The 4,799-nt window shown below is 46.8% G+C and overlaps 1 long non-coding RNA gene across 1 annotated transcript; it reads left to right on the forward strand.

Moving 5' to 3' along the window:
- The first annotated feature begins 1,309 nt into the window (after positions 1 to 1,309).
- Positions 1,310 to 3,111, forward strand: LOC123182828 (uncharacterized). The gene is made up of 2 exons (XR_006492329.1): positions 1,310 to 1,655; positions 2,795 to 3,111. It is a non-coding gene; the product is annotated as an uncharacterized lncRNA (long non-coding RNA).
- The last annotated feature ends 1,688 nt before the right edge of the window (positions 3,112 to 4,799 follow it).

Below are 4,799 nucleotides of genomic sequence, written 5' to 3' on the forward strand. Positions count from 1 at the left end.
CATGAGAGGGGGTGAGCTGTTTGCATTTTTTGCTTTTCTCTCTCATATCCTAGGCAGTACACCATGGATCGACGAGGTTGAGCACAAGCACATGCTGCACACACACGCTCCCCTCCTTGGAGCTGCGAGCAAAGGGCCCGACGACTGGGCTGCAAGTTCGCGCACCCGCTACGTCACCATGGTGCGCGACAACGGCGACTGGTTCCTGCTCACGCAGCGATGCTGAAACCGGCCTACAGGGAGCTGCAAGCGGCACATGTTGATGCTGAAACCAGTGTCCCTTGATGCTGGAACCGGACGCGCCCTGGGCAGGCAATACATTTTTTTGCTGGAACCAGCCTTTATTTTTGCTGGAACCGTCTTTTTTTTGCTACTATGGGCACTGGACTCTTTTTTTAGTGAGATTGTTTTGCTGGAACTAGCATTTATTTTTTGCTGGAACCGGCTAATTCATTTGCTACAATTGGCTTATCGGTTTTTGTTGCTGAGATTTTTGCTGGAACCATCATTAAGTTTTGTTGGAACCGGCAAATCTATTTGCTTCAACCGAGTACCGGAGGTTTTTGTTGCTTTCGATATTTGCTGGAAATAGCATCAAGTTTTGCTGGAACCAGCTTATCTTTTTTGCTTCAACTGTGTATTGGAGGTTTTTGTTGCTTTTTAGATTTGTTTTTGCTGGACATGGCAGTGGCGGTGCAAGTCAATGACGGTGGCCGGAGAAGGAGACGGCCGAGATGTTGCAACCATGGTGACCACATGCTTGAACCCGTCCGTGTTCAAGCTACAACCATGTCGAGCGGAGGCAGCTGAGACGAGCGCAATGGCACGAACGCCAGCGAGCACGGATGGGTGGACGCGGTGGCACGGGTGACCGGCAAGCACGAGATGCCGAGGACAAGTGCGGCGGCCGGCGAGCACGCCTAAACTAGGTCGCTATCTTTTTTCCAGCGTGGTTGACTTTTTGGAGACAAGAAAAAGTTGTATCGTACAGTTGAAAAGTCTGTATCGCACGCTCGGCAGCCGACTGGCTGAAAATTGGGCCGGTGCGCCGGCGCCTATCACTGCCCTAAAGAAAAGGGCCCGAAAAGTATTCGCCCAAATTAGCATCTTTTCGTGGTTCTTTGAAGCAAGAAAACAAAAAGCTGAAACGTCCAAGTTGACCATTGTTCTAATCAGCGCTACATCGATCATTGAAGCGGAGAGATGGAGGATTCGCGTACGCCAAACCATATTATACACGGCCTGCACATGCATGCATGTTGGACACAGCTCAGATCAGATCAGGATTAACGTCAAGAGTGCACAGGTTTCCATGCACTGTTGACTGGTCGTAAAACTCTACTTTTCTCGCTAACAGCCGCCCGCCACTTGTCAAGTAGCACCGTGGGAGGAGCGAGGAGCGAGATGGAATCCTAGGGTGCTGTCTCGTCCTGACGTCCGTAATTAACGTGCCGCTGGTGTCGCCTTGTAGCGTGCAGCCCGCTCTGTCCTGCACTCGAGGCACAGAGTGAGATTCGTTCTTCTTGCGCTCCTACTGGAGGAGGTCTGCTATATAGACCAGCGTTGCAACGAGAACAACACAGATACGAAGGACCAGCGTTGCCGGGATATCGTCCAGCGCTCTGCTCTCGGGTTGTCCTGTCTAATGGCGCGAGGTAAGCCATGCATGTCTACATATATACTCCCTCCGTCCATGAATAAGTGTACTTCTAACTTTTGTCTTAAGTCAAAGTTTTAAAACTTTGATCAACTTTATAAGGAAAAATAGCAGCATTTATGACACTAAATTAGTATCACTAGATTCGTTTTGAATTGTAATTTCATAATATATCAATTTTATGTCATATATGTTACTACTTTTTTGTATATATTTGATCAAAATTTTAAAATTTTGACTTAGAACAAAGGCTAGAAGTACACTTATTCACGGACGGAGGGAGTATACACGACCCTGCTTGGGATTTCATTTGCTCTGACTGCTCTGACTGGACCAATAAGCGGCAGCTCCAACGTTAATTAGCATATGATAGCCCTTGGATTTGTTTCTCGTTTTTCTTTCCATCTTGTTTTTTCCCTTTTATTTTGTTTTTGTTTTCTTTGTCAATACACTTAATTGCAAGATTTTATATATGTATATATATATATATATATATATATATATATATATATATATATATAGGAATTAGCTAGTGCCTGGTTATCACTATTTGGTTGTCAGGTTCCTGAATATTAATTTACACCGAGCCAAAATATACATGATTGTAATTTAGTGGCGTCTCTTAATTGTTGGAAGCGCTTTAATACCATTCTCTAGCTCTTCAAGCCTTCATAACACTAAAGTCTAAAACCATGTAAAAAAACTGTAGTAACAATACACTATTAGCATGGTAATTATGCCTTGTTAGTCTATGAACCATAATACTGTAATCTAATAACTGGTGCAACAAAAAAAATTACCGAAACGTAGCCACACGAGATATAGCCTTGGAACGGGATAACTAAACAAATTACCGGTTTAGGAGATAAATCATTTTGCATTTTTTTCACATTTAAGAATTAATGAAAGATATCAGCATGAGCTGTGGAATTTTCGCGGGCATGCATTTTGTCGGGGGAAAAACACACGGAAAAAAGGCCTAGCACCGAGAGACTAATTAGCTTTTTTTGTTGCAACTGGTTAGCTTTCAAACCGAGTTTATGCTCACCGGCATGCCATCGTCAAAAGACTTGTTAGCAGCAGACACTGCACGTTGGTAATGCCATGCATACACTAATTCATCCTGCTTCCATGTAGATGCTGGACTCCCACGCGTGGACAATGAACTTGATACGAAGTGCTGCAAAATTGTCACCATCCAACAAGTCGATTCGTCTGCTTTCTCAACGTGGATTGGGTGAGATCGGCAAGTGTCCAAACATCAACGAGACTATATTTGTCTCGTTAACTTGGTGGTGTGCATTGCTTGCTTCCATTATCATTCATTCTGGCAATGTTACCGTCTCTCGCTATGGAATAGACCTATATACCATTGTATTAGTTCTGCATTAAGTTCGCCTTCTTATGAAACCCTAAAACTCGGTTCAACCCACAAAGATTTTTCTTTCTTGTGAGCCCTTAGACCACACAATATTTTCGATGTTGTTTCAATAAGCGCGTGTTTACTAGGAAAAATCACATGTACATTCCCAACTTGCCTCTAGCCATTTTCATTTACTATTTACCATGTAATCTAATTTCTTATGACTGCCTGAATGAAGTGTCATCCTTTCGGTCGCCATGGACCTCGCTGAAGAAGGATCCGAATCAAGCTAGAATGCATATCATATCCCAAAACAAAAGAAAAGAACAAAACAAAAATCCAAGACCAAAAACTACTGCGAGAGGTGATGCTACGCCATGGCAGGGTGAAAGACGGTTACTCGCTCTAGGGCTGACCAGCTTGATACGGCTCCAACAAAGAGATGGCAGAGTAGCTAGATGAAATCGCGAAAGAATAGATCGGGAAAGAATGCTGCTTTGAGATCCAAAAAAGACATGGAGCGATGAACAGATAGATCCGGTCTCTTTTTTTTTACGGGTGAGATAGATCCTGTCTCTTTTTTGGAGTAGCATCTAAATATAATGCATTAATGAAAATACATATGAGAATTTTTAAAATAAAGGCTGCAATGTGGAGGCAGAATTTTTAAAATAAATACTGAAATAGCAAATAAGGTCGACGCACCATTAATTACTCAAAAATGCTAGATACACGGACTATCTCAACGGGCTTTTACGGACCTGCTGACTTGTCCTTCTTTAATTGGGCTAACTAACCTTCTTCTCCTAATTAATCGGCCTCCCCTGATTTTAACTGGTGGGGTGGGCGCCAAGCCCTGTAAAACCCCGTAATAGCCCGTGGATGTAGCAAAGCGCTTAATTACTTGATGATTATTCTTGCAGGCAGATGGAGGATTGTGAAATGCCGAGTCCGACGCCGTCACGGATGGGCGTAAAATTGCCCTGCCAAAACGAAGCTCACATGAGTAGTGTCCGCATATCCATGGTCCGCGAGCAACTCCGCCGCGTCATCGACGAAGATAGCTACGCGCCGCACTACGTGCCAATAGGCCCTTACCACCGCAGTCGCTCGTCTCCATGGATCGAGAAAACGAAGAAGCGCTCTGCCGGCTTCCTGCAAAGCCTGTCCGAGGAACATACGGAAGGTGGCCTCACGGGCGTGATGGAGAAGCTGGAACCCCTCGCAAGGGAGCTCTACACCTCCGGCGGCGGGCTCGGCGACATGACGCCGGAGCAGTCGTCGAGCATGCTGCTGCACGACGCGTGCTATCTGCTCCTCTTCTTCGTCGACTACATGTCCGGCAACCGCGCTCCTCCAGCTCCAGCTGATGATGATGAACATCCGGTCAGCCGCAACACCTTGGTACGCGACGCCGTCTTCCTCCGCGAGAACCAGATCCCTTTCTTCCTCCTCCAGGGTATCCACGAGCGTGTCACGGGAGGCACCACCTCCGTCCTCGACTACATAGCCATGCCCATCCAGGAGCTGCTGCAGCAGCAGCTCTTCATCAGCAGGAAGCCCCGGCCGCCGCCACCGACGTGTTCTCACCTGCTGCACCTCGTGCACGCCTACTTCCGTCCCACGCTGCAGCCGACCAAGAGCGCGGCCATGTGCGGCACGGTGGTGACGGGCCGGTGGCGCCGGGCGGCGGAGTACAGCAGGTACGCCAACGTTCGGCTCATGCGCCGGGACTTCCAGGACGGCGTGGAGTCCTCTGTCCTGGACGTGCAGCTTGAA

Source organism: Triticum aestivum, chromosome 1A (genome assembly GCF_018294505.1).
Source record: "Triticum aestivum cultivar Chinese Spring chromosome 1A, IWGSC CS RefSeq v2.1, whole genome shotgun sequence".
In the NCBI taxonomy this organism is placed as follows: Eukaryota; Viridiplantae; Streptophyta; class Magnoliopsida; order Poales; family Poaceae; genus Triticum; species Triticum aestivum.